Source organism: Coturnix japonica, chromosome 4, assembly GCF_054131305.1.
Source record: "Coturnix japonica strain WE chromosome 4, WE-NBRP24, whole genome shotgun sequence".
NCBI lineage: Eukaryota > Metazoa > Chordata > Aves > Galliformes > Phasianidae > Coturnix > Coturnix japonica.
In genome coordinates this window covers 75,402,517-75,420,823 of record NC_140666.1, presented here as the reverse complement: position 1 = coordinate 75,420,823, position 18,307 = coordinate 75,402,517, and the positions used below count along the sequence as shown (strand labels likewise).

Genomic DNA, 18,307 nt, shown 5'->3' with positions numbered 1-18,307 from the left:
AAGAGTGGAACCAGGTGAGAAGACAAAAGGAATGAAACAGTGACTCTTTATATGAAAAAGCAGTCAAAACATTATTAAATATTGCCTTGAAACCGTAACCTGCAACAGTGTCTCAGGAGATGCAATTAAGTGCAAGAAAATTATCCAGCTCTGCATTTAAGAGAAATCTCTTTGCATTTGCAGTGTATCGCTCTGCTTTACTTTTCCTCCGCAATTCTCTCAATGCAGCATTAACACCAACAGATAATCAGGCAGGGATTGCATTACAGGATGTGCCGAGGCTGCTGGCACCTAACGATGGTGTCAGCCCAGGCTGTCTCTTTCTTTCTCCTTTGAACACTGAACAACGGTTAATTGACCTGACAAAATTACAAGAATCACAGAATAAGACAGCTAATCAGAAGGCCAAAATGAATTAACAGAGAAATCCGGCAAACCTTGTTCATGTATACAGCCCAGCGTGAGAGAGACAAGATCTCTCCTCCTTACTTCTGGAAACACTTGCTCCAAAAACAAGGGAAAAACTTCTAACTGCTGAGCATTTTGGCATTACACTACCAAGCAAGACTCACTCACATTCTAACGGGCAGATTCTGGGTTTCTTTTAAATGAATATATTAAGCAGTTGCCTTTCAAGTTCTCTTTTTGAATTACGTAGTTTGAGTGCTCAATGCAGCTATTGTATGCATTTATCTAATTCCAACTGCAATTATAAAAAGTAGATTAATCCCTAATCAGATGTGGCTGTAATGTTAAATTATATTAGATATCTTATTTCAGAAACAAGACTTCTTTTTGTCAAATTGAGTAAATTTAAATACTTCCCAATTTTTTTAATGAAATATAGTCCCAGCTGTGTATTAAGGTAAAGATTTTTTTGGAGTACTAATTGTTCTGAGGAATAGAATTGTGTAAAAATCATTATATTTATTCTTCAAAAAGAGTGGAAATTGATCTTGACAGATCAATTATCTGGGACTTTTAGGCTGATCCTCACGCTATTAAAATGAACAAAAAGCCTTTCCCTGATTCCAGAGATCTGAACCAAATGCAGGGCGATCAGTTTGGAGCTTTTCCACACACTCCACAGTGGCTCATCGTGCCCCGAGTTCACACTACAAAGAGATTTCAGCGAAGTTCAGATCACACATTTGAGAAGTGAACTAGCAAGGCATATACGAGACAAATAAAAGCTCGCCCTTTTGTAAAAAGTAGTGCTAGAAAAGTCAACATCAAAACACTGCCAGTAACACCTCAGAACAGAGGAAAAAAACATCAGGTGAATCTGAGCGTCCCCTCACTATGACTTTCTCTGCAACACAGCATCCACCAGACTCCAAGGAGAGATGAGCATCAACTGCACAGACAATTCCTCCTGTCAGGCTCCTCTGCCAAATCACACCTTGCGGGTTCCTGCAGACAAACTCTGTGTTCTCGTTAGAAAGCCGTGGCAGAGCACAGACTGCTCTGGTGCTTACAGCATTGTCCCCAGAAACAAATAAACACTCATGCACAGCTAATGCTGTGAGAAGCATTTACTTGCATTTACTTAAAAGGCCAAAAGGGGCCTGACCACTGAGAAAAAGAGCCTAAGTCTATGCATCTAGTAATTTCTACCACACCAAGCAGATATATGCATAGTGCCATGACAACTCCATTGCTAGTGCAGAGGGTATGGAAATATCCAGAAGGAAGCCACTTCGTGAATAAAAACTTGCTCCAAATCCATCTCTTCGCAGTCACTTTTTGAGAAGGAAAGAGAAACACCAACAGTATCACTTTCAGAAAAGTGTAAAAAGAGGTTATCTGGCAAAAAAAGCACTTTGCAGTGTAATTAAGTGTAACGGTGTGGTTTTCAGGCTTCTCCAGGCAGGGTGCAAGCTCTTCTGCTGCTGCCCTGTGGCACTTTGGGGGGTTCTGGCTGCCCCTGCAGCAGAAATGTCTCCAGCGAGGCCAGCTGGAAGGGTGCTCCCTGCCCCTCTGCTGAGCGCTTCAACACACAGAGCCAACAGCAGAGCTCCATGTACTGCTATTTCTAACTGGGAATGCCGTCTTCAATAATAGCATGCCAGAAGAAACCCTGATATTTGCTGTTAGCTGCTTAGCTCTCATGCTTTAAACAGACATTCAAGTGCACTGACATTCAAGAACAGAAAGTTGAGTGGACACTGGTCCTCATCACAGCAATTTCAATTAGTTTTGTACAAGTTTCAACATTCAAACACCCCAGAGAAAGCAAAGGATGTGACAAAGAGGACTCTGTTAAACAATTAATGTCAGTTTCCATTATTGCTTCAGTCCCAATTTACAGAGCAAATAAATCAAAGTCACCACAGATGAAGCACACTAGCTGGCTAACACATGTCTATTCACAAATGACATGGCAGCAGGAACACATTAGTCAGGAAAATGACATTGCAAGATAACCTTTTAAAGGTTTAACTATGCTATTGCTCCTAATTGTCCTAAATTACTGTTTATAAAGAAATACATTTATTAGGTGCAGCTGAAATGGGGCTGAGGGGAGATGCAGATTGGGATGGTCGGGTACATCACTGTCTGAGTAATAATCACTGAAGCAGCAACTTTCTGCTCTGCTCTCACAGTCTGAGTCTTGGTGTTGACAGCACTGGGGAGAAGCAATACCGTGGCCAAATGCAGGATATTTCACAGTTTCAGCACTGTCATCTATGAAGTCCATATTCCAAACTGCCATCCAACTTGCTCACCAAACATCCAACTCAAGTAGGGTAAGAAATTATTTGCTAAATCTAAAGAAGCAAGTTGTTAAGTAGATAGGCCTCCTAAAGGAGCTACAGCATGTAACGAAATGGGGTGGAGGACAATATCAAAAGTAAAACCATATGGCAAATATTTCTCAATGACTGCATCTTACAAAGTAATGGAACTTTTTAATGTGGAAGCAGTCATGCATCACTTCTCAGCTATGTGAACTTCTTAAAGCTCTTGGTTGTTAGTTTAACATAAAGATATAGGGGACATAGGGTTTTTCTGATCCCTGTACATTTCCACTTGGCTGAATCAGGCAAGGAACTTGCACTAAATGCATGTGCTTGAGCAAGAGTTTCTAGCACATCTGGAATAGGTACATTCTGAAGAAAAGTAAGACCGGGCATTGATGTACCAGAGGAAACAACAGGGAAAGCTGCCTAACACAGTAAACTGCCAGAACACCAGAACACCAGCTGATCCTCAAAGATGAGCGATCAAGGCACCTAAATACCACAGAAAATTTCTAACTGTGCTTCTCTGTATTTTCACGTTTTGCTCTTATGCTTTAGAATTTCTACAGCACTAAAAATAATTGTCTGAAAACACTTTATTAGATGTGCAACAATCTTATTCTAATTGGTTTCTGCCTTCAGTAAAATGTCTCCAGAGATAGCGTCTCTTTGCCCAATGAGGAGATCATAGAAATGAAGCAATAAAATACCCACACAAAGGTATTTAAATCCTCTACTCCTGATAATTCTATCTCCTTTGCTTATTCTTCCCATTGACTGAGCTGGCTTCACCTGGTGGTTAATGATTCATGCCTGCAATACCAGTTGTTGGCATGTGGAAACGCATAGCATTGAGACTCAGACACCTCATCTTTCAGAGACATCTCCGTGGGAAACATCTATTGAGCAATGCTGAAATTTTTCATTAGATTTTTTTTTTGCCTTAAAAAAGTCCTGCAAAATTTCAGAGCATCCATCCTTACCATTACCAATCCCTCCTTGAAGCCAGTACACATAGTTTCTAGCCCACGACTCTGCTGAAGCCAGCATAGGCATCCTGACTCACTTCGAAAAAGGGTCTAGATCATTATACTGAAAATCTTTTATTTTTATCAAAATTATCTCCCTGCCTTTCATTTGCAGTTATTACAAGGACAGCTTTTGCTTACTCTATTGCAAGGAGTGAAATCAGTGAATGAAGAAGATGGCCTAAATTTTCTTCATCAATGATGTTAATGATGCAAAGATTCTTCTTGACTCACATGGAAAGACTGAGATCTAAGCTGTGCTATTCATCCACAGCCCTGAGCTGGGGGCAGTGGCAGCTTGCCACGTCTTTGTCAAGAGCCCAGGAAACTTCAGTGCTGATCCACAGCTGGCAGAAGCTCTCATGGCCCCAGCAGCCAGCTCTGTGAGCAATTCAGAGCAGCCAGGTGGGCATCTGAACTCACAAGGGATCACCGCTTCAGCAGACCAACTCATTTCTCTTTGGTAGTTTAAGATCTATTCATAGCACAATTAACAAAGAAAATAAAAGATTTTCCCCCAGCTGAAAATATCCGCATGATCTAAAAATATCAGTACATTATGGCACTATTTGCAAAAGCACAAAAATGACTTGTGAGAGCATCTGGGGTTTCCAACAGGATTTAATTCCTTCAAGACACGTATTAGAATAAGCTTGTCCTTAAGACTCACAACTCCAGGAAAAATGGAAGGCTTGGTCCTTCTCACACATCATGACACAAAGGCACTAAAAAGCTCACCATCACCACCCCAAAGTGCAGGGTAGGGACAGATGGCACCTCAGTCCCAGCCCCACACATCAACTTTTGCCACCCAAGGATGAAGAGCCACAGTCTGGGTAGAAGCCCAGAAGTTTGAGGGAAGGGATCAGGAGACAGAAGTGGATGTGTTCCAGCTGGAGGAACATGAGGGCTGAGGCCAGAGGCTGCTAATGGAAAGGATCACACCCCAACCCAGTAAAGAAGAACCAATGGTAGAAGAGGAATCATGTGCTCCATTCTACCTGCTCACAATCAGTCCTGTGCCATTATATATAATTTGAAATTATTTTAACTTTTATTTTATTGCTCAGCTTCTTTGTAAATCCTTAGGTATCCTGCACTGTCTTACAGAAAAGAAAAAAAAAAACACACAATGCATTTGCATTAAAACAGTTTTCCAAGGTCTGTTAGTCTGGTCCCCATGAGACATTCCCATAATTGAAATGCTTAAGTCCAGAGCTATCAATTATCTTTAAAAACAAAATGGAGTCCCACTAGGAGAAAATTACAGCCAAGTTTCTTTATATGTAGTAGAAATGTAGGGATTAATTATCACCACCCCTGTGCAAATGCCTTTAGGGTAAGGGATGGAAACGAGAGATCACTTCTTCTTGAAGGAGACAGCTGTACTCATGTTCCTCACATCACCTGTAGGCAAAATCCACTTGAACTGAGAGATCACGTTCTGACTTGAGCAGTCTCGTTACCCAGTACAGAGACCACGTATGTATTGCATCTGTCTGACATACTACATTCCCACATCCTAGTACTGATGCAGAAGTCTCACTGAGTCTGGATGCAGCTGGGTTTCTGGAGATAGCGTACTCACCTCAAGCAATATGCCTCTGTGCATTACTTGCCATCCCTCTCTCCCCAAATGCTGTTAAATAAGTAGTACAGTTATACATAGCACAGGTGCTGCAATGCCTGACTATCAGAGCTGGGTCCCTGGATGGGACAAGAGACCCAATTCAGACAAAAGAGCCTTGTCATCCTTGCTGCAATAGGAACTGAGGGCTGCCTAGCACAGCAGCCACTAACTTGCTCTGACAGCCAGCAGTGGCAGCAATGGGTTTGGCTGTGGTTTTGCAGGTATGGCTCAGCACATCAGTAATCCCAATCATCCCAAGGGGTGAACAACCACAGAGAACACACTTAACAAAACTCTACTCCGCTTGTTTTCAAAGTGTAGGCATTTTCCAAGCAAAAAGCAGTACTCACACAAAAAGTAACAGTACAAAAATAACTATACTTATTATTATCCTTGTACTCAATACCCTGTATTTTTGTGGTCTCAGAAACTTCTCATATTTATTCCTGGTGTCTGAACTTGGGTTATTTTCCCTCTGAAAAGGCAGTGACCTGACTCTGTAAGACTTCTGTCAAGCATCTGGAGTAAAGCAGCACTTCTTCAAGCCACAGTGCACACCATTTGCAAATAGCATTTTCTTTAAGATCTTGCCCTGATCACCTGAAGCAGTGCTGCTATAGCTCCTGTAAGACAGGCTATCTTTTCAGGTGAAAAATCTAACCTTTTTGCTATAAACTAAACATGTCAGTTTAAAAGAGCCTACTAAATATTCTTCTAGCACAAAGTCACTTGTTTTATTGCTTCTAACGAGTTGTTGCAGTTCAGATGTTTCCATTACAGTCTGGCAATTAAGCTTCTAATAAACTGAAGAGCTACTAATTGACTTATTCATCTCCCAAACTGAGGATCCAACTAGCAACCTGTAACACATTTTACATCTTCTGACCAAAATTCATTCACATTTTGCAAGCCATTTCAATTTCATTTGTGTAAACTGCATCTTTCCTTTCTGTGATAGTAATCTTTGATTCTGGGGAAAAGACAAAACAAAAATTCATCTGAGAGTAAGCTTTCGTATTGCAGATGTGTTAGCAGGACTGATGATAAGATATTGCTGTGCTCGAATCAGTGCGCTGGTGGTGGACCCAATATCAAAAATTTATGGTAATTGAAACCACAGAATCTTTGGAAATGCAGTCAATTTGACTCAGTATCAAAAGGTCACTCTATTCAATTTATGCTTGATGCTGAGCACAATATTGAGAAAACACCTGAAAGCAAATGATCTTATCAGCAGTTTGGGCCTCAGCATTTACTGACTACATAGGCTAATTTGCTGATTACTAAATAAATGCATTACCTATGTTTCATACCGGTTTAGCTCACAGCGGGGCTTCTTCCCTTGCACAGAACTTGGCTCTGTGAAAGCACTCCCACACCCCTCAGAACAGACTGCATCTCTGTGATGCTGGGACACACAGGTACCACACAATGTACCAATGTCCTCCCAGTGCCATGCTACTTGCCATGGTCCACACTGGTCCATGCTCCACACTGATGGATGGGGATCTGTAGAGGGAGGAGCAGGCCTGGAACATCTGTGGTAGAACCAGTAGGAGAGCTGAGGCAGGCTGCTCCATTGCAGGGCCATGCTTCCAGGCCTGTGACACACACTTCCTCCCCACCACGGGCATTTGTTCACATCCTAAGGTCCTGTGCAACAGCCCACGTGGTGATCATCAGCCCCTGTCCCACTCCTACGACCTACAGCAGGGCACAGAGTCACAGCTGCTGGCCAATGGTCCCAATCCAGCACTGCCCTGATAAAGAACAAGCATTGGAAAAACAGGGAAGAGGAGAAGGAGAGGTGTTTGGGGAGATGGCTGGGGCTCTCCCTGTTGCAGATTTTTCACTGACGATGTCAGCAGTATTTCAGTCCAAGTATTTCAAGCACTGCTTGCTCAGATTTATTTACTTATGTGATTTATGGTACATGCCTACACTAATCTCTCTATGCACCCACATAAAACTTCAACATTCATATAACTTTGTTAGGCAGCATGGCACATTCAGCAGGGGAAAAAAAGAGCTACATTTATTTTCCCATGATTATTTCACACATGCAATTGATGTAAAAAACACTTTTTCCTCTCAATGATGACAGACATCCCTAAAAAATGCACCTGAGTGGTAGCACAGACCCTGCCTTCGGGAACTACAAAGTGTCCTTTTGTCGCTTTTGTTCATTCATTATTTCAGTGTTGCATTTGCTTTAGTTTTAATTATACTGGATGTGCTAGGACATGTATCACAATTCTTACTTCGTTCTAGTGTTACATGATTCTATACAAACAAATTTCAGGGTAAAATTATATACAGTCAACCAGAGAAGAGTTTACATGTAATCTTTAATTTTGTTCAATTACGTGGTAGCTCTGTTTTGTGAAAACAGAACACATACGCACAGAAGTTCCATCTTAAATAGTAAAATAGATTCTCACATACAGGAAAAGACACTGCAAATGTGAAAACTCCAGCCATGCCCCACAGGAGGCAAAACACAGGCTTTGCTTAGGCTTGCAGTATGAAGGGATCAGGACATTGTTAATATGCCTGTGCTTCCTATAAATTCTTATTGTGATCCAACTGGATGGCTGCCATGTGGTCTCATCTCCTACGCATTTGTGAGCTGGCTAAAGAGTCTATTGAGGCACAACACAAAAACTTGTTTACAAGGCTGAAGTAGCATTTACTTTAAGTACCCTTCCGGCATGTCCCAGCAGAGGTGATAAACGACACACACGCCATTTTGGAGGTGAGTTAGTTAGAGAAAAAAAAGATAGGAGATACCCTAAAAAACTAAGGAAATCATCTCAAAGAGGGAAAAAGAAGTAACTTCAGTTATGTGCACTCTACTCTTATCAGCATAAAATAGTTTCAAATAGACTTAGAAACTTTGCTACAGCCACTAAGGATGCTCTTCATTATGAACAGATGTGTCTGAATTTTCAGCCAGTTTAGCATTTGGATTAGTTTAGAAGTCTCATAACATCTCTAACTACAGATTTCTTTGATTTGTCACTATGTGGTAAGACTTAAATGTTCTTTAAATACAATTTTGTGTATGTGAATCAAATCATAAACCAGAAATTGTGACTTGAAGACAGAAAACATTAAAAATAGATAAATATCACAGTAAAGCTATCTGTAGCAAATTCTCCTCTATAGCAAATCCATGGCAGGCTTGCTCCTAAGTTTGTTGGAACTCACCAGTCTTCATAGATAAAACTGACAAAATCTGAAGAGGTAAAATAAATACAGAGTAAATACTATGTAGAACTACCTTGCTAGATTACACTAAGACTATCTTGCTCACATACCCTCAGCCAGCCCAGCAGTTTCGCAGCGCACATGTACAGGTGCACGTTACAGTTCCCACAGCTGCTGCCTCTCTTCTCCGTTCAGAACTGAATACATGGCTCCTTCTCTGCTACTCCTTTAAAACTGCATGATCTTGGTCTCCAGACTGCCATTGAAATGATGTAAAAGAACACATTATTCTCAGAGAGACACTGATGCTAACCAGCCTCTTTATCATCAGGTGGAAACAAACCTAGGCAATTTTGTGCTGCCCCTTTAAAAACTACTCCTAAGAGGCAGTCAGGTCCAGCTGTACCTATCAATGCACTAAATATCATATTAATTAGGCTGTAAGTTCCTTTAGGCGGGGACTGTCTTTTTGTTATGTGTTCACATGGTCCCTTTCACACTGGTGTCCTGATTTACAGTCAAGCTTTGAGATGCTGCCACGGCACCTACAATAAATAATTGTATGTACTTCTATTTAATTCTGCTAGTAATCGAAAGAAAAAGAACTTGGGCCCAGATGTTCAGCTGCTGTAAATCAGGGCCTCTCCACAGGTTTTAATGGTGCTCTGTAGATTTACACTAGCTGAGGATCTGGTCCTCTGCTTGCTGGGTGTGCTGATGCTAAAGCAGAGTCTATACCTTCTGCGTGCTGTGCCAGTACAACCCAGCACTGGGACCAGCAGCACTTCAGAAAAGGGAAGCTGCAAAGCCACCAAGGGCTGTGGCACCCTGCTTATCAAGGGAGCTGTGCCCCTGAGCTCTGCACTGCAATGTCTAAGAGCAGCTTAAACAGAGCCTGGGTGCTAACCCTATGATGTAGCCAACATTGTGCTTGCATTCACAGCTGGAAATGCACTGATATACCTGCTCGTGGTAAGTGCTTCTTCAATTTAGAAGTTATCTCCATTGAAATTTAAACAAGTTACAGTTAGAGCCCATGTAACTCCATGTATGCAGGAGTTTAGTTACAAGAAAGGAAAGGTTTTTTAAGCACAGAGAATACCTAGCCCTAGGAATAAAATGGAAATGGTGGCCATTTGAATATGAGAATGGAGGTGAGTTCCTGCAAGTGAATGACTTCAGTTCCATTACAGCACCATGGAAAAGAGAACCTGGTTAGGTGGAGCTCCTGGAGGAGTAGCAGACTCACAGACACACAGCCTCTGCTCTGAGCATGGATACTGTCACTGCTGGCAGCGAGCAGAAGCAACACTCCTGTTTAGGGAGCAATAAAATCCTGTTCTGTAAACTGTTGCAGGGATTGTATGCACACTCACCCCACCAGTGAGTAGGCGTGGTGCAGAAAGGCAAAGTAAATATGGTTGCACTTCATTGTACATGCTAGAGAGTGGCCAAGCCTATAGTATTTCCAATACAAAAGAGTGACTTGTAAGCAAACAATATTTTCACTCAGAGGGTGGTGACGCACTGGAACAGGTTGCCCAAGGAGGCTGTGGATGCCCCATCCCTTGAGGCATTCAAGGCCAGGCTGGATGTGGCTCTGGGCAGCCTGGTCTGGTGGTTGGCATTTACAGGGGGCTGAAACCAGATGATCATTGTGGTCCTTTTCAAACCATTCTATGATTCTATGAATATTGCTAAGTCTTGTCTTGTATCCAGTAAGCCTGTCAGGCTGCCAGACAGTACTTCATTGCAGCCCAGGGTCCTACTCCCTATTTCTGCAGTGAAGGTGGCAAAAGGCTCAAAGAAAGGCCGCCTGGCATTGGGTTCTCCCACGGATTACGCTACCACAAACCAAGTCAACCCACTGAAATCCATGGCATTAAGACAGGACAGATTAAGTGCAAGTGAGAAGCAAGTCAGACCCTTTATGTTTGCCCTTCTGTCCCCAGGAAAAACGAAATCCATTCCTACTTCCTCAGACACATCAATACAACAGCCTGGGCTGTGAGGGTTTGGCTTCACCATTGGCAGTGCAGTGATGTTTATTTCCATTAAGCTGGGTCTATAAAACCCTCCTTTTATTTCTGAGCTTCCACAATTTCTAAACAGCAAGCCTGACATTCTGCTCTCTGACAAGCCACGCTGAATACTGGGATGCTTGAAAAATCTATACGAAGAAAGCTCTTAAGACAAGAGAGGCTGAGCGTTCTTGCCACAAATGGCTTGTTTGAGCTATCTCTCTTCCTCATGTTCGGCGGAAATCAGACAGCTTATTGGCTTAGCTTGTTAGGCCAGGTTAAAGGGATGCGATGCTGAAAGGCTCTTACAGAAGCTTACCCTTGGACTAAAAATAGCAGGCACTAGAGAATTATCTTAAATACTACCAAACTTGTTCTGCGCTGTGAATGCAGATAACTGTAATATGTTTCCATTTTTGGTAGTTTTACAGCTTTTTAAAGTTATGCTTGCTTTAGCTGACTATTTAATTAGTTTCTGATTCTATTTGCCACTTTTTCTCTGAGAGATATAGCCTGAGGGGTACTTTGCCTATGAATCCTTTGTATTTAGCAGTGTTGCTATTGTTAACATCTAATGAGCTGTTGGATTTGCAAAACACTCGGTATAGGTACAAATGCTTCTTTGAAATATAAATGTTTAACACACAGCAAATAGCAAATCAAAAGATACTCCAATGCTGCACCCTCACTTTCTCATTGCATATCTCATCAAAAGGGAATAAAAATAAAAATCTGCTTTATTGCGTTTAATTCTGAAATTCCAAGCTGCATATCAGAGTGAGACATTTTTAGCTCACAGAGCAGGCCTATGGAAGAAAACTAAATGTTATTTGGTACTGTAAGAGAACTCATATCAGCAAGGCTCCACGGCCCAACATGCTGTCCTGCCAGCCAGACTGTGGAGCTGTTAAAAACCCACCTTGGGTAAGGCCAATTTCTAGAGACAAATGCTGTGCAAGGTCGAGCTAAAACCCAACTCTGCAGCTCAACTGAAGCTTCTTCCCCTGTTAGGCAGATATCTCATCTGACTGCTGTGGAGCTGGCAGAGCTTGTCCTTTTAGACACCATTTTTCTTTGACACTCGCAGGGTGAGAAATGTTTTTGCTCTTAAGTAGTGGAGGAATTCTCAGAATCCCTCACTACATATATACCTGGTGCCTTTATAAGCTAAAGCACAGTGGCACAACCTAGCCACATGTCTTGCAACTGCCATTAGAGCCCTCCATATGTCTTCATTTGGGAAGCAAGTTTTTTCTTTGAGTCAGGAGTTGAGTTCACAGCCTCTCTGTCAAACAAATGCTGGGCTGCTGAGCAAGCCCTGCCTCAAAAACGTTTCAGCCATCTATTCCTCAGCCCTCCCTTCCATAGTCAGGCAACACAAAAAATACTCTGCCTTCATTATTGTGATTAACATTACTATCCATCTCCCTCGATTTCAGATTTCTACTTTAGTGTTGCTCTGGCACTATCAAGACAACAGTGCTGTTGCAGTCTCCAGCCACATCACAAGGGAAAAGATCTGCACAAAGAATTTACAGTTTAAGCACACAAGATGAAAAAGGGAGGATCTGAATCCTTGCTATACAGCAGGGGATTTGATGCACAGAGATAAATCAGTTTCTCCATGTCACAGGAAGCCCATGGGCACCCCAGTCTGAATGGTCACAACAGAACACGGGGAGTCACATGGATCTTCTATCCTGGAGATGCTTGGATAATTAGTAGTAGTATGTTCAGAGCAGCAGCACATTGCAGAGGAGAGAAGTTTGAGGCAGTGGGAAGAAGCACAGTCACAACTGAGTTCAGAAGCAAGCACTGGGAATGTATGGCTTAACATGATCAGCTGGAGCCAACTCTCAGAACACAGGAGGAAGAGGCTGTAATAAAACAGTAACTCACAGCAAGTGCCTTGGAAAGACTAAGGGTTCACAAAACATATTGTTTAACTGGAGTCTGCAGTTTTCTCTTTGCATAAATTCCTTAGGAAAGATAAAAATAAAATAAAAAATAAAAATCAACATCAGATCACCTTTCAGGCAGAAAAATAAAAATAAAAAATATATAGAGAGAAACCACTATTGCACTGCTGCTCACTTTTTACTTAATACTTTTTTGATTTCTTTTGCTAGTGAAGAGACTATACTTCTGCTCTTTCTGGCTATAGTTTTAATAGCTCAAGATCAGAGATCTGCTGTTAGGAACCTGCTGAGCTGAAGTAACAGGCGGAGACGTGGCACTTGTCTGTGGACTTCCCTATGTAAGAACATCACCCACCACAGCCTGCAAAGGTCATTACAAAGTCCATAGGAAGTCAGACAACAGTGATGGAGGAAAAAAGTGTCTTTGGCACAGGATCAGGGATAAAATACTTTCACAAAGGTACGTGTGGGATATCAGGTCAAGTGAATTGGAGTTAGTATGAGGAATTATGCCATTAACACCAGCAACAGATTAAGTCCTGATGATTTTCCTTGCATATAAGGTGGAAGAAGACAGGGTAGATATTGTGTGCTTATTGAAGCGAGAAGGTTAGAGATAAGACATAATCTAACCAAATCACGGAATGCAATTTGGGAAGATACTCAAAGAGTTATAGAGTCTGAATTAGCAGGTTTGTCTAATACCTATCGGTACAATTATGTTCTGATGCAAAACAATTATTGGATTCCAGAGAGGAGAACATCAGGTGAAGTGGCCCTAATCCTTCATTAGCTGAGTAGCATTTGGGGCCAGAAAGGACACCTGCACATAACCAGAAGTACAAGAATTCATTAAGTAGGTGGCAGACATCTCCAGGAACTTTGGAGAGTACAAATTTGGCACAGGAAGATACATTTTCTCTGCACACAATTCAGATGGATCCAAACATTTACATAGCTATATTTTGTAGGGTTTATTTCTAATTCTATGAGCCCTTTGACTCCTTTGCTATTGAAAATAAACACGCTGTTATGCCACGCTATTGTTCTTACATCTTCCTCACACAGTTATTTTGATAAGGCCTTTTCCATGAGAATAGTTTGGCAGCCAAAGTTAAGAAAGATACCATTTTAGAACAGAACAGAGTATTTATAATAAAAATTGAAGCCATGAAAAATTTGACCGAGATCTCATCTTAAGGCCTCTCAGGAGAACCTCCGCTAACTCATGCATGGTTCCTATGTGAAATGCAGTAGTTTGCAATGAAACCTGCTTTTAGCTTTTGAGGTCAGCCAACCTCCCCTCTCATATTAAGACTCTCTGGGGTTAAAAGTGATGAGGATTAATGAGGACTAATGTGGACTACCTCCAACTTTGCACATTTTCATAAGGATTTCCTTTTTTTCTGCTATTTTTTTTTTCCTTGTAATTTGGGAATACACCAGTATGGTTAGTCAAGGATTTGAAATAACAAATAAGTTAATAATAAGTCTGGGTCAGAAACAATTAGAGAACACGATGCAGTTCTGGACAACACACTGAAGGAATTTCTTTACAAGAGCTCTTTCAAGGACTGATTTGGGGGAGGACTTGGGAAAACCAGGCTATTCTGTCAAAAGGGATAGAAGGGCAGTGAGTACTACTGTAGGATTTTTTTTTTTTGCTGACTCAGTGAAGACACATTTGTCATTCAAAGCCAAATTAGAAAAGGGCATGGATCATGCTACATAGATGCTCAGTCTCAGTTATCAGGCAGGTACAGGCAGCTTCCAACACATCTACCTCCAAGTGCATCTAAAAAAAGGCAATCTCTTTTGGTGGATGTGGACAGAATGTCTTTGTCAAAATTTCAGTTTGAGCAAATACTGCAAAGCGGTTTAGCTCGGGAAGGATTTGTTCCTGCAGAAATTGACACAAATTCCTTTAGGACAGGGGCAGCCACCCCAACTGCACAGCTCGGATTGCCAGGAGATAGAATTAGGGAAACTGGAAGATAACACTGTGGCCTAATGTAAACTCTTAAATCTGCTGTAAACAGAGTGGTAACATTGGCGCACAATAAAACTGGTATCTGTCATTGCACTTCCACAAGCAGGTGTAGGAAAGGACAAGAAACATGAGTGAATTTTTGCTCATCCCTATGCATTCTGATCAGGAAAAAAGTATGCTGAGAAAACTATGGTAAATAGCTAACCTTGTAGTAATGGAGGGAGAGCCAGAATGATTGCATAGTGGAGAACAATGTGAGGTCAATTGCAAAGGTTGCAGTTCAGGTTCCTGTTAAACAAGTGGCACAACCTGGAAACACAGACTTTGAGAAGGCAACATTCCTAGACTTTTCAGGTTGGACTGACAGAAAAGTTTAGTATACACAGAAACCACTTTCTGAAAACCTTTTGACATTCCTGCTGGGCCAGGCCACATCTCCACACACACACACACACACACACACACAAATAATAAAAAAATAAATAAAAAATGGCCTTCTGTGGCCTATGAGCTCTCATCACCAGCTTTACTACAATGCTCCCTCCACCATTTTCTCCGTATTCTTTCTGGACTTGTTTTTTCCCTCTCAGAAGAAAGCCTAAGAGAACTACGAATAAAGAGCAAGAACCAATAAATCTACCCAGAGCATCAGTCAGCTGTATGCAGAGACATGCTTTTGGTCCTGTAAGAGCTAATCCTGATCTGGCTATATGAGCAACATATCAGTGCTAACAAGCCATTTCTGACCAGTTAAAAAGGGAGCAGGGTATCATTCCAGTAACAGCATTTCTCAGCTGACTTTGAATAGTCTTTCCCCCACTCCCTGTCCCCCTCCCCCCCCACTTATTGTTATTAGGCCTGGAGATAAACAAGTCTCCATGACAGGATGTACTAGTTAAGGCAGCTTTTCTCCAGGTTTGGTAGTCCTGAATTATGTTGATGCAGACAGGGTCTCCATGCTGGGCTTAATGTAAGAATGCTATTCCCAGAAAAGAATATGGGCCAGATCACAATCAAGAAATCTGGTATGGCAGCTACTAAATGGCCATCTGAAAGCAGTGTAATTAATCTTAGTTTATGGGATAAGATTTTCAGGAGGGTTAGGTATCTATGACTAGTTTAAGAAGTAAACGCACAAAGAAGTAATGTGCCACCAGAACTGTAACAAAAAAGATTGCATGGAAAGTTATGCATTATGGATGATTTAGCAATATCATAGACAGCACAGGCTCCAGCAAAAAGAGTGAAATCATCCCTATCTTCCCATTTGTTGGCGGAATTTTAACAAGGGGCTCCTGGGAGCTCTTGGGGGCTCCTCCATGGCTCAACAGACAAATTAACTCATCAAAAGGAAGTTAGGGATGATTAACTAACAAGAGCCCCCTCCAGCCCATAACTGGCACACGGTTATTTCACCCAGATGGTGTTCACCTATGTGAAACTGGTAATGACAGTTTCAGATCAGATTTACAGAAAAACAGAGATAATAAGGTGCTGCAAGAGTGACACGATAGGAGTTATTGGTCTGTGATGCTCTAGACTGTGCCAGAGGCAGCAGAGCTGTTTTGTAATGTTAGGCTCTGTTTTGTAATGTTATCCTCTCTGCCCGAGAGATTTCCTGCTGTAAATGGGAGACTCGGTCTCCAGAGAAGTATTTGACCCGACCCTTCTTATACGAGAGCGGGATCAACAGCAAGGAAAATGACAAGAGATAGCAACACTCCCATCACATACAAGCCAGAGCAGTTTGACACCTTTTTTCTGGAAATGGATGAACGCCTTTGTAGCATTAAGGACTGTGAAATATTTTCTTATGCCTTAGGAAAAAAAGCCTAAGTTTTTCTGGCTTTTCTCCAGATGCAACTGAGGTGACAATTTGTAAGATTTTTGCCTAGTATCTTCATAGAAGTACGAAGAATGCCTGTTGGGCTTTTAAGGACAGACAATACAGCCAATAAAATTCGCATCAGTCCCAATGAGGAAAAAAGTAAGCACAAAACCAGAAAGAGAATTCCAATTAAAAAAATAAATAAATAAAAGAAGCATACATTTCCACAAATAGGTAGAGATAAAGGCCTACAGCTCATTTTGAAGGTGTCCAGAGGGTCAGATGCCTTATAGGGCAAAACCAACTAAATCATAGAATCATAGAATTGTAAGGTTGGAAAGGACCTCCAAGATCATCTAGTCCAACCATCCTCCCTTTACCATACCTACAGAAAACACCTAAATCATATCTCCTAACTCCTTATCCAGAAGCTTCTTGAACACTGCCAGGGATGGCGACTCTACCACCTCCCTGGGCAGGCTATTTCAGTGCCTGACCACTCTCTGAGAGAAAAAGCTGCTTCTTATGTCCAGTCTAAACCTCATCTAATACAATCACAGAAATCACACAATCATAGAATGGCTTGGGTTGGAAGGGACATCACAGACAATCAAGCTCTGAGCCCCCATGCCACAGGCAGGGCCACCAAACTCCACATTTAATATCAGACCAGGCTGCCCAGGGCCCCATCCAGCCTGGCCTTGAGCACCTCCAGGGATGACACATCCACAATCTCTCTGGGCAGCCTGTTCCACCACCTCACCACTCTCTCTGTAAAGAACTTCCCTCTGACATCCAAATGTTACTAAACATGTACTAAAATTTTTGTATGTTGAAATAATTGCATCTTTCCTTCAAAAAACAATTGCATTTTTATGCATTTGAGGTGGAGAGAAGAGGCACAAGGTCCTCCTCCCTTGTTCTCTAGCCTGTAGAGTGGATCACATGATACTCATGCTAGTTAACTGACATGTATTTTATAAAGTCCTGAATATGAGAAACCTTTTAAAACTCACATCATATCTGATTTTCACAGAAGGTCGCTGACAGCTCTGTGGAAGCACACAAACCTACAACATTCTCACCAAAGCCAAAATCCCAGTGGGAAGTCTCACTTCCATCAAGTTAATTACCTGCTTTCTCCAGTGCAGTTCCCGAATTGCTGTCATTGCTTAAATAGCAACCTGGGAGAACAACTGGTTTTCACTTCTTTTCCCCCACAAAGGTGTAGAGAACTTTCAAAAGCAATTCTGAGTTCTCTCCAGGAGAAGTGACCATTCCATGAGGAAATGCCCGTTACTTCTTCAAGCAGCTCATAGGGAAGACAATTCCCCTCATCAACCCCATCCTCTAAATACCTGTTTGTTATCACTTCTTCCTTGAAATTAATCTCTTGGGTGAGAAACAAGTTTGTCACCCAATTTCTCTATTTTGAGGCAAGCACATCTCCTGTAGGCAAGATTTGCAGCCCACCAAGCCACTTGATGGACCACACTCTGAACTCCTCTGAAGACTTAAAACTGTTGAGTGCTCCAGGAGCAGCTGTGATAACAGATGAAAGTATGGAGGAGTAGGAAACTCTCTGCCTATTTGCCACCTATAACCTTGTGACATGATTGGAAGGGCCAATCCTCCTAAACTTCATCTGATGAACTAGATGGCTGTGAGCAGTTCAGGCAACTCAAAGCTGTCATAAACTAACAACTCTACCACTGGAAGCCAACACTGCAGTTCCTAATAGAAAATGCTCCACTTTTCTGGCATTCTTTTAGCCATTAGGTGTACTGCTATGGACTAGCACTCTGTTGTGTTACTTACAGTAAAGCACAAAAGCACAGATGCAAGTGAAGAAATGTGTTAATTCACAGCATCACATAGCTAAGATTTCATGACACCAAAATACCAATAGGTTTGGGTTTTGTGCTTTCATAAACAAA

At 41.8% G+C, this 18,307-nt stretch overlaps 1 protein-coding gene across 5 annotated transcripts in view; it reads right to left on the bottom strand.

The window, feature by feature from the left end:
* Nucleotides 1–18,307, bottom strand: part of PPARGC1A (PPARG coactivator 1 alpha) — a 338,264-nt gene that overhangs the window by 30,766 nt on the left and 289,191 nt on the right. The window lies entirely within an intron of this gene.